The sequence below is a fragment of the Bos mutus genome, chromosome 24 (genome assembly GCF_027580195.1).
Source record: "Bos mutus isolate GX-2022 chromosome 24, NWIPB_WYAK_1.1, whole genome shotgun sequence".
NCBI classification, from domain to species: Eukaryota; Metazoa; Chordata; class Mammalia; order Artiodactyla; family Bovidae; genus Bos; species Bos mutus.
The window spans coordinates 4,702,682-4,715,662 of record NC_091640.1 but is presented as its reverse complement, the minus strand read 5'-3'; positions in this window follow the sequence as shown (position 1 = coordinate 4,715,662).

The following is a 12,981-nucleotide window of genomic DNA, read 5'->3' as shown; positions in this document are numbered from 1 at the left end:
CTCTTCGCATGAGGTAGCCAAAGTACTGGAGTTTCAGCTTTAGCATCATTCCTTCCAAAGAAATCCCAGGGCTGATCTCCTTCAGAACGAACTGGTTGGATCTCCTTGCAGCCCAAGGGACTCTCAAGAGTCTTTTCCAACACCACAGTTCAAAAGCACCAATTCTTCGGCGCTCAGCCTTCTTCACAGTCCAACTCTGAGAGAGATTAGTAGAACATTAATTAAATGCAGTTTTCATGTTGTGATAACATCTTCAGGGTGAAAGAGAAACAGAGGGGCCTTACTCAGCTTCTAGAAGCCTGCATATTCTTAGAAGAGGTGAGCCTCAAGGAGAGATGGAGAATGCACCCGGTAGAGAAATTAGCAGGAGCCAAAACAAGGAGAGACAAAGGGGCGTGGTGCGTCTGGGCAACACAAACAGGTGTGAAGGGCTGCGTTGAGGGGCGTGGCTATGGGTGGAGCCTGACTGTGACAGGGGGCGTCGCTATGGTGGGTGGGCAAGGCCACGGAGAAAAGCCTTCTGCTTGGATGAAAGAGTATGAGGATACCAGTAGATTGTATGTGTGTGTGCATGTTGTCATGTCTGACTCTTTGTGACCCCATGGACTGTAGCCCACCAGGCTCCTCTGTCCATGGAATTCTCTAGGCAAGAACACTGGAGTGGATTGCCACTTCCTATTCCAGATCTTGCGGAGCCAAGGTTCCAGCCCACATCTCTTGTGTCTCTTGCATTGGCCAGCAGATTCTTTACCAGGAGCACCACCTGGGATGTGAACCAAGTAACAGAATATATGAAATAGATACATATCTAGGTAAAGAGGTGAAACCATTTGGGGTAAGACTGAGAAATCTTATGGTAGAGGACTCTGCACCCACAGTTTAACAAATGAAACAGAGAAGAATTGGAGGGAAGGAAAGAAATTGGAAAGCTACTGAATAACCAGAAAAGGAATGTAACAGCCTAAACTGAAACAGTGGGAAAGGAGGGTAGATGATGGATCTTCTGAAAGATGTGACTTCAGGGAGCAGAGTCATTTAAGGTTGCTCTGCAGCCACAGCTGCTGCTGGGTCACGTCTCAAAAGTACCATTTCTGGAATCTTTAGCTCCATTAAGCTACCTCCTGCATAAACCATTAATACTCAAAATCTCTCCTGTTACATCTTTAGTGTGGCTTAATCAAGACCACCTACCTCTCTGCTGTTTCTTCAAACCCGTCTCTTCTGCGGTTCACTGAATTCTGCCTCCACTGGTTTGCACCATGGGTCTCTCTTTAGTGCCTCCCAGCTGAGGCCTCATAGCATCCCAGTGAACTCACCTGCCTTCTCTCTTCAAACACCAAATGTGATGCTCTCTGTTGGAGAGAACTGTCGTGACACCTCTCTCCTGACTTCTGAGGTTTGCCCCTGAAAATATCTCCTGGGCACCTCACCTCCAATGTCCTGTATCCTGAAATTAACTCAGTCCTTCCATCAACACCCATGCCAAGCCTGGCTGTCACCTTGATGAATAGCCAGCTGCCCACTGTCAGGAGGCCAGGAATCAAGGTCACTTCTTCCTTTTTCCCTCATCTCTTGTATTTGCTTGGTGACCAAGTCCTGTTGAAGAGTGGAGATTAAAGGAATGGGTGCTGTACTTTTTCTTTAGTTTTTATGTAAAAGTAGAATTCAAGATCAACTTCTAGGAGCAGAGAAACAGGATTAATGTAATTGGGCAGTCCATTTAAATTCAAAAGATCATTCTCTAGCTATAAAACAAGAGGATGGAAGTGAAATAATCTCTACCGTTCTCTTCAGGTTAGATATGTTACAATTAATGATCCCTGAGTGCAATCACTTCAAACATACATTTTCAGGTACATTTTCCAAAACTGCATCTCTTCAGAGTTTTACACCACAGATACCTCATTACTGAAAGCTCTCCACGCTTAAAATTCAATCCTACTCTCCATCATAGAGAAATTAGGTTTGGATAAAAGTTTCCAAGTCCATAAATATAAGTAAAAAATACAGAAGAGCACAAATATAAATCTAAACACCCAAGCTAAATATGCCAAAATAAAAAGTACTTAGCCATGTGAATAAAGGGAACAAAACAAAAGTAAACTGATTGGAATTAAAACAAATGTATGAGAATCCATGTATTTGCATAAAATAAAATACAGTAACACAAAATATTCCAAAAGTTATTTTTTAACTTAAATAGAATGAAGCAGATAAACTCTTGCACAATGAGTTTTCAATGACGAAATCCTTCTGAGATGTGATTCTACACTAAAGGATTTAAAGGTTAATCAGAAATCCTTGTTATATCCTAGTCAGTGATTTCTTGGATTTCAATTATTTGTTCCTTAAATAATTTCCTTTTTTGACAAAGATATTCAAATGCACATGCTTTATATATTTTTTAAAAATCCATGTCTTCAAAACCAAAATACAATTAGCTTTAGATATATATACAGGTATATATGTAATGAAAAAGCATCTGATGAAAATCAAGCTCCCCAGTACATTCTTATTTCTCCTCACCACTGCTTACATGTATTTCCCCCTGATTTTCAAGTTGGATGCAAAATGTTAGAAACTGGAAGTTTAGTATATTGTTTCTGTCATCAGAGAGAAAATGATAACTCTTTATTCTAATCTTAGTTAATTAATAAAAGTAGTATATGATAAGTTTTGAATACAAAGAACCTCTTTTATCTCAAGAGTTTCTATATAGTCCTGCATAATATTCCAACTCCTTTTATTCATATATTGAAACTCTAACTGCCAACATGCTGGTGTGAGGGGTGAGTTTGTTAGGATAGGATGAGGTCACCAGGGTGGAGCCCAGATAATTAGGATTAGTGCCCTTCAAGCATCTCTTGGGAGTAGGCTCTTGTGCTCACCGTCTGTCCCTTTCTCTCTCTTCTTCTTTCTGCAATGTGAGCACACAGAAAGAAGGAGACCTTCTACAACCAGAACTCAACCAAGCTGGTGCCCTGATCTCTGACTTCACAGCCTCCAGAACTGTGAGAAAATGAATGTGTGTTATTGAAGCCACCCAGGCTATGGCATTCTGTTATAGCAGCTGAACAGATTAAGGCAGCTTCCTAAAAACCCAGTATGCATTCCTCTTCCCTAAATTCTGCATCTTGGGGCTGTCGATGGCTTTCTCTCCTCTCTGCCTCTACTCTTGCTGTCTCACCTTTTCATCCTCATGCCGACTCTTCTCCCCATCACTCTTCCCCTCTTGACTCACTCCTCCTCGCATGCAATGGCTTAGACCCAGCCAAGAGGAAGGAGCATGGCTTACATGCAGTATTGAGACAGAGCAGGACCCTGTGGTCCTTCTCCCCATGTCTTTTGCCTGCCATTTCTCTGTGGAAAACTTTAGTCAAAGAACAACTTTAATTAGAGAAGTTAGAACATGCAGATGCAAAGAAAATAGTCAAAGGAGACCAAATAATAATAATATAGTCATTAAGCAAAGCCAAAGATCTTTTGTTCCCCTGCAAGAGCTATAGATAATATTCTGAGCTGTACTCTGTGAGCTGTCTTGTAGATATTGAAACAGGTAGAGAAGTTAGCCATGCAATGACCAGACTGTTTCCACAAGATAAACTGCTACAATTCTGAGAACTGGCCTCAAAGAAATAGAAACAAACAAACCCAAGAATGGGTGATTAACTGTACCTAAAACAACCAAGATGACCAGACCACCAGTGACCAATCTGAAGATGACTGAAGATGACATGAGTTTGAGTAGGCTCCAGAAGGTGGTGATGGACAGGGAAGCCTGGCGTGCTGCAGGCCATGGAGTCGCAAGGAGTAGGACATGAATGAGTGACTGAACAGTCAGAGACAACTGTGCTGGTTTTCTGCACGTGGCCCCCTCCTTCTGTCTGTAAAAGCTCTTGCCCCACTGGCTGCCCGGGGTTGGTGGAGTCAGCCTTCAGACAGATGTCCATCCTCCTGCAGTTACTGGCATCTGAAATAAAGCAAACTTTCCCTTCCACCAACCTAGCCTATTTACTGGCTTTTGAGTAGTGAGCAGCCAGACCCCCACCTCTCAGTAACAATATTGTACCTTCATATGCCTTCAGGTACCTTCATGTGAAAACATATGGATCCAGGGATTTAAACTACAAGCTCAAACTGCCTCAAGCAAAGAGGGGATTTTTTTTTTTTTTTTTTTTTAGGAAAAGTCCTCTATTATTGCATGGGAAATGAAGTGATGGGAAGAGATGATTGCTACGAGTCCCTCAGTGTCAAAGGACTTCATTTCCCTCTTCACCTTCATAGCCTACCAGGACACCGTTGCAGAAGGGCAAAGCGTATTTGTGGCAGTGCTGGTGGTGGTTTAGTCACTAAGTTGTGACTCTTGCGACCCCATGGACTGTGTAGCCCACCAGGCTCCTCTATCCAGGGGCTTCTCCAGGCAAGAATACTGGAGCGGGTTGCCATTTCCTTCTCCAGGGGATCTTCCCAACCCAGGAATTGAACCCGGGTCTCCTTCACTGCAGGCAGATTCTTTACCAACTGGGCTATGAGGGAAGCCCTCATACTTGTGGAAAAGAGCTCAAATAAATATGCATAAAAGCTATCATCAGATACAATAGAAATAATGATGCTTACTGTTTTTCTTTAATTTCCTCATAAATTTTTATTAACATTGGACCTCTCAGATTTCACACGTCTTTGTTTCCCCATAACATTCTGTTTCCTTTTCTTCTCTTATTTACTTATTTATTTTTTCTCTTTCCCCACTTTCACTTTTCTTGTCTTTATACCAATTTTCTGTAAGAGAACTCTTGAGAAATATTCCTTGCTGCTTCAAAATCTGTCTAATTCAATAGTTGTCTGAATTATTCAAGTATATAAAGTTATTTGAGAAAATACACAGTCTTGGTGTTGAGGGAGTACACGAAGAGTCTGATGATTTCAAAGACGTTTGGATCTCCCTGTTGATCTTCTTCAATCTCTCCTGTTTCTCCTAATTCCCCTCCTTTTATACTGGACTATTTTTATGTTTAGCTCCTACACAAAAGCCCATGAAACAAGCCTGTAGAACAATATTTTTTGATCCTCATGTGATCACACTATCAACCAAGGCTTTTTCTCAGTTGATGAGGGAACAATGGGATGTGTCTAATATTCCCTGGAGGATGTTTCTATCTTCCTTTCTCATTTCCTGTAAGCATTTTTGGTAACCTTGGAGATGCAACTCTTATGAGTAATTGCCAAATGCCAGATCTCTATTAGAAGTAACATTTCATGAAAATATAACCTCATATGAGACACTCAACAAGAGAATAAACACAAATTGAAAATCAAGGTTAATAGTTTAAGTTGCTGTGACATACTCATTCTCAGAGAATGATTAAAATCCTGAGGTAAATAAACTGTTTGTATAAGAAACAGCAGTCCTTAACCCATGGCATGTAGGATGCAAGCTTAAAAGCTCTGCAAAAATCCTCTTGTCCGCTGTTTTACTGCTGTCAGAATAAATAAACAGAATAGAGATTGATAACTTAATCACAAAACTACAATAAATAGAAAGCATTTTATTCAATGGTGAATAGTCTGTGGGAAGAAAGCCAATCAGATGAGTGCATAAATTCCCTAGTAGGGAGATACTGAAAATAACCACAGATCAATTACTGGTGCTTACATTTAACAAAATCTCTTTGAAAAAAGTCCCAATATACACTTCTGAATATGTAAGTACAAATACAAAGGTGAATCAATTTCAGTTTCTACTAGGAAGTTAGACCCCAAAAATGTATCTTTTCTCTCCTTTCTTTTCAGCTGTCTCTTCCCAACTGTCACTTCTTCTCAGTCTATAAACATATTCAAGTCTCACTTATCCTAAAATGAAAAAGTCCTCCTTTATCTCTTATTCTTTCATTTACTCATTCAGGCACTAGTTATTGAACACCCTCTGTTCCAGCCATCTTAACAGTATTTTTGTTGTTGTTGTTATTGTTGTTCGGTTACCGAGTCATCTCCAACTCTTTGCAACCCCATGGACTGTGATACACCAGGCTTCCCTGTCCTTCACTATCTCCTGGAGTTTGCTCAAGTTCATGTCCATTGAGTCAGTGATGCTATCCAACCATCTCATCCTCTGTCACCCCCTTCTCCTTTTGCCTTCAATCTTTCCCAGCATCAGGGCCTTTTCCATTGAGTGGGCTCTTCACATCAGGTGGCCACAGTATTGGAGCTTCAGCTTCAGCATCAGTCTTTCCAATGAATATTCAGGGTTGATTTCCTTTAGGATGGGCTGGCTTGATCCCCTTGTAGTCCAAGGGACTCTTCACCCAATTAAAGTGTTCAATTCATTGGTTTTTAATATATTCACAGAGCTGTGCAACCATCACCATGGCTGACTATCCACATCGCAGTAACTGGGTGTTTGCAAAGAACAAATTAGATAACTACAAGAATGGAGATGGAAAATCCAGACACAAGGCCTGACAAGAGGAAGATGATTATGGCATAGACTTGTCTCAGACTTCCCTGGTGGCTCAGACAGTAAAGCATCTGCCTACAATGTGGGAGATCTGGGTTCAATCCCTGGGTCGGGAAGATCTCCTGGAGAAGGAAATGGCAATCCACTCCAGTATTCTTGCCTGGAGAATCCCATGGAAGGAGGAGCCTGGTGGGCTACAGTCCACGGGGTCACAAAGAGTCGTACACGACTGAGCGACTTCACTTTTCACTTGTCTCAGAGACTGGAGAGACAAGACCTGGATTTGAGAGAATTAGGAGATGGAAATTAATAGTTTGATGATGCCAAAACCATGGGCTTCCCTGAAACATTAATGTTGCTCCAGAATCAATCTCCTCTTCCTTCTTAGTATCTTCCTCTTGTGCTTTAAGGTTGTTCTGCTATAATGGTTCTCTCCCACTTTCCCAATAATCGTTCTTCATGGATTCTTCACCAGGTGGATTCTGCCTTCAATCCACTGCTTTTCTCACTTGTGTAAACTTCTGGCCAATCTAACCCTCAACCATCCAGATGCCAAGGACTACTAAGCATACATCTCCATGTATATCATGCAGTAGAGGGAGCTTTCTTGAGTAGAACCAAAAAAAAGTTTGAGGGCTGGGGTTTTCTCTTTCTCTCCAGATGGTGTCATCTCACATGTCAGCTACCATTTTGGAAGTCAGTTCCTAGATCTATTCTTGGTAACAAATGCTACATCATTCATGGATCCAAAAGAAAGCTGGCTAACTCAGAGGGGTAGTTAACTGAGAGATATTTACAGAGTTATAAAAGGTTTAAAGGAACCAAAAAGGAAGAACACACCATTCAGGGATTAGCAACAGTAGGAAGTCACTATTTCTGCAGAATCTGAAGAGATTGACAGCCATGATCCAAGAGGAGCTGTGCCCAGGGAGTAAGAAGGACCAATTCTCTGATCTCATTCTCTTTCTCCTCAAAGTCTTCCGCTACTTCCCACTGACCAAAGTCAACTAGAAGCCAGAGGGTGTGGGGTCTGGGTGATGTAAACCCTTGAGGACATCATCTCAGACCACAAAGCAGGTGAGAAGAGGGAACAAACAGAGAACAGCAGGATTCCAGCTACTCCCAAACCTCCGAAGTCAGAGATCGCCTACGAACTGTGCTCTATCAGAGAACGCTGTTTCCTTCTTTGATGTAAGTCACTGAATATTCTCATTCCTCAATGATGACAGTAAACAGAGAACAAAGAAGCCATTTATCCTCTGTCTTGGAGCTTCTATAGTCCATGGAGTCACAAAAGCGTAGGACACAATTAGCGACTGAGCGGCAATAGCGTGGAGCTCCTCAGATGGTAGTTATCACCCTGACTTTCAGATAAGACCAAGGGATAGCAGAATTGAGGGGTTTGGGTTGTCATTCAATTTGAGCTCCTTCACTTCCCATTCAGCCCAGAGGATAAATAGGAATTTTACAATAAACACAAGTAAATTAATATCTGAGCCCAAGTGCCCCTCAGGATGGTATTATTTTTTATGAGTTCTTTGCAACGGAAGAGCTTATTATGGTGATTCCCTAAGTCATCAAGATAGACAAGGTTAAAATGCTTGAAACTGGTCATTTCTCCACGTGCATTGGAACTCAAGAGAATTAAAATACATTTCAGATAAAGTATGTGTGCCTCTTCTTTAGTATTAGCAATATGCCTCCCTGTAGAATGCTGTGCTGTGAGCTGTGTTATGTCGCTTCAGTCATGTCTGACTCTGTGCAACCCCATGGACCATAGCCCACCAGGCTCCTCTGTCCATGGAATTTCCCAGGCAAGAATACTGGAGTGGGTTGCCATTTCCTTCTCCAGGGAATCTTCCCAACCCAGGGATCAAACCGCATATCTTACATCTTCTGCATTTGTAGGTGGGTTCTTTACCCCACTAGTGCCACCTGGGAAACCCTATAAATACTATGAAATTTCTCAATTATGTCTTCAGCAGAACTAACAACAGGTGTGTCCTGGACAGGGGAGCCTCTTCTCACTCCCTCCTTCATTCACCCCCAAGCCCTTCCCCATCCATAAACCATTATGAAATCATCCCAAGAGAGAAATAAGACTGAAACATCAAACCCCCTTTTGATCAAGAGAATACTTTTGCAGCAAGATACACTACATGTTTTATTGCCTGAAGGAAGGAAAGGAAAGCAAAGACTAGGCAGAAGGACTTAAAACGCTCCCGGTCTAGTTAAAGGAATATTCGATTGCAATTTCTTCTTTCACTGTGCTCAAAGCAGATGGCAAGCTGAACTGTTCAGAATGCCTAAGACCTGCAGATAACCAAGGCACAGTCACTCAAGTTTTGGCTGATGACAGAAGTGTTTAATAGGAGGGCTGGCCCCAGGCAAAAATCAAGATGGCAAATTTTGGTTTTGATTTCTCGACAGTTTTCAGAATCCCATCTTTTTCAGCACTGACCCTCCAGACATTTGTAACTCTTTCACTTATACAGATATCCAGATCTCTCTATTGCCTTGGATCTTTACAATATCCCCAACCTTAAACTCATTCATAATTGATGAGCACCCAATTCATCTTGGGAGCCAGGACTCTTGAAGCCCCTGATTTATAGGATGACATAGTAGGAAAGGCAGACAAGAATCAATAAAAATGCAAAGTGAAAGCTATGTACAGAGAGCATTATAAACATACAGGAGAGGAGAAAACCAGGGAACAGCTACAAAATAGGTAATGCATGAATATGGTCTTGAAAAGTAAATAATAGCCATAGCTCCACCATTTTTTGAGTAACAAGATACTATTGAATTTGTTTAGTATACATGATTGTTTGTTCATCACAGCAGTCCTATGTGATAGATACTGGCACATTTATTTTTTAGATGAGGAAATGGAGGGTCAGAATTCTTCAAGCATCCTGCCCAAAGTCAGAAAACTGCAATTTAAGTTGAAGGGCCATGCTAATGGAAGGATGTGTTTAAAAAAAAACAAACAAACAAAAGGGAGTGTGATTGTAATAGGATCTGAAAGAACTTTGTATGTTCTCTAGACCTAGGACTTAATTATGCATAAGAAGAAATAAACCTGGAATTAGAGCTCAGCTGAATTTTCAGTAGAGTCTAAATCTTAGAACCATTAGTCCCGGGAAGTGTGATCTTGTCAAGAATGTAGACAAGGAAGGTACTTTTCCTTGGTCATCCTTAAACCATGACTTTAGGGTCCCCCCAGTGTTCTCATTCAAGGGAAGATATTCATTAGCTCATAACTGTATATCTCAGGCACTCTACATGTGGTCAGTCACAAGGTCATGTCCCACTCTTTGTGACCCCATGAACTGTAGCCCCACCAGGCTCCTCTGTCCATGGGATTCTCCAGGCAATACTGGAGTGGGTAGACATCCCCTTCTCCAGGGGATCTTCCAGATCTAGGGGTCAAACCTGCATCTCCTGCAAGTCTCCCGCATTGCAGGCAAATTCTTTACCTCTGAGCCACCAGAGAAGCCCACTCTACTAGATACGGAACACAAAAGTGAAACCAAGTTGAAGAAACCAGTAAGATACTACACTAACTTGGACACAACAACATTCATTTGTTAGCCGCCTGTATCTCCTCTCCTCCCTAAGGTACATTTAGATGTTGGCTCCCTGAAGACAGGCCTTGCCAGTTTTGTCTAGTCCATAAAAGTGACTTTGGTGGGGATTAAAGATCAGATAAGGACGACAGTGACAATTTTATTATAATGAGTCATGACGGGGGTATTAAAGGCAGCTGAGGCCAACTGGCATCCTTCAGTCGCATCTTAGACGCACTCTCTTTTCCCTGTTGCTCACTGCACTGTCTTCCTAGGGTCTGCTGTACAAAATGCCAAAACAAGGTAGGTCAGAACAATGAGTTATTTGTCTCACAGTTTTCAAGGCAAGAAGTCCAGAACGGAGTGCACAGGACCACGTTCCTTCTGAAGGCTCCCTCGCCTCTCTGGCCTCTTCCGGTTTCTGGTGGTTTCCAGCAATCCTGGGTCTTCTTTGACCTGTAGAGGCGTCATTTCTGTCTCTGCCTCCGTTGCCATGTGGCCGTTTCTCTATGTGTCACTGCCTTCGTAAACCTGTCTTCTTATAAAGACATCAGTCATGTTGGATTATGGCAACCCACTCCAGTATTCTTGCCTGGAGAATCCCATGGACCGAGGAGCCTGGGGGGCTACAGTCCACGGGGTCGCAAAGAGTTGGACACGACTGAGTGACTTCACTCACTTACTCACTAATCCAATAATATGAGCTCATCTTAACTAATTGCATCTGTGATAACTCTACTTCTAAATAAGGGCACATTCTGAGTACTAGGGTTTAGGACTTCAAATGTCAGCCTCTACCAGCTACTCAGTAAATGTTTGTTAACTGACTAAATGTGATGAGGTATAATCACGTTTCCCTGAGAAAGTTTCTCTTTTTTTAAGGTGTTCTCTTTCCACCTTGTATGTTCCTAATTGTAATTCAATTATTCCTATCTCATATTGGGCACTGTAATTACAGCAATGAATATTATTTGAAGACACAGAAAAGTTACTATAAATAATTAGGTGTAAATGATTTGGAAGCATTTTCTTCAGCCACTTTGAATGAGTTGTACACTTTTTAGAGAGTTGCAAAGTCTACTTTCTGTATGTAAAACGTACATTGTGAGTGTGCATTTTCAGGTACTTCAGTTGTGTCCTACTCTTTGCAACCCCATGGACTGTAGCCTGCCAGGCTCCTCTGTCTGTGGGATTTCCCCAGCAAGTATACGGGAGTCAGTTGCCATGATCTCTTCCAGGGGATCTTCGCAACCCAGGGATTGAACTCAAGTCCCCCGTGTCTCCTGCATTGCAGGCAGATTCGTTACCCACTGAGCCACCTGGGAAACCCAAAATGTGCACTACACAACCAAAATATGAAAAGTTAAATAATGGAGAAAGAATACAGAAATTTAAAACCTTATAAGTATTCTTATGAAAGTGTAATTATTAATGCATTTGTTTTTAGACTTTTTATACATGTGTGTATGTGAATATGTGTATTTTTTTCCAAAGAGAATCAATCTCCTTTATTTCTCTTTTATGGCTATAGTTGGCAAACAAAAAGTAAACAAACAAAAAATTCCATGCTTTGGGTGGAATTTTTACTTGTAACTTCTTTATGAAGTAATGCTTCTCTTTATTCTATGCCCTACAGTCAAATACAATGTATGAATTATATATGTTGGTAAAGACAATAAGCGGGTGTCCCTGGTGGCACAGCCATAAGAATCTGCCTGCCAAGAAGGAGAGGCAGAATCCATCCCTGGGTTGGGAAGATCCCCTGGAGAAGGAAATGACAACCCACTCCAGGAGTCTTGCCAGGGAAATCCCAGGGACAGAGGAGCCTCGCAGGCTACGGTCCATGGGGTCACAAAGAGACACAACACAACTCACATACAGACACACATACACACACACACACACACACATACACACACACAATAAAGACAATAACCACAAATCAGAGGTACAAAGGGCAATATTTCTGATACTGAATATAGGGCCCCTTACAAACGTGTTAAATCAAACAAGAGTTTGATGGGATTAGCAAATTAAGTGATAACATTTTCAACCTCAGGAACTTGTTATCTCAGGATTCTAATTAAAATGAACTCAGCAGTCCAATAAAGGGACAAGGTACAATAAAACTATGGCTGGAGTTATATGTGAAAAAAAATTTATAAAGGGTGGTACTAAGACACCTTTTGTAGCACTGAAAAAGTAATTAAAAATAATATTCTGTGCACGTGAAGCGACTTCTTGAACTGAACAGCACTGGTGCCCAAACGTTTTAGATCAGCTCCTAAAGTTGCCACACTCCACTCTTACGATAATTAAAATAGAAGGATATTTAAAAAAAAAAAAAAAGATGGAAGAGTCCACCTCCATGTTCAAAATGCTGTGACTCTGATTGTAACTCTGAAACTAGTATATTAAATGTAATAAAGTAAGTGATCAGAAAGTGTGGCAAAAGCAAATAAAGGTGAGAAGGTTAACTCCAGGGTCAGTACTCTAGAAAATGAAAAGGAGCACAGAAGGACATGAGGCTGAGGAAATCCTTATGAAGCTGCTGATCGAAGCATTGTGACTAAGAGAATGACTTCAACTAAAGAACTCCGTTGCTTGTAGGAATGATTACTTTATTATTTAATGGACAGTGATGGATCATCGAAAAAACAAGAGAGTTTCAGAAAAACATCTATTTCTGCTTTATTGACTATGCCAAAGTCTTTGACTGTGTGGATCACAATAAAACGGTGATTTTATTCTGAAAGAGATGGGATACCAGAGCACCTGACCTGCCTCTTGAGAAACCTATATGCAGGTCAGGAAGCAACAATTAGAACGGGACATGGAACAACAGACTGGTTCCAAATAGGAAAAGGAGTACGTCAAGGCTGTATATTGTCACCCTGCTTATTTAACTTCTATGCAGAGGACATCATGAGAAACACTGGGCTGGAAGAAGCACAA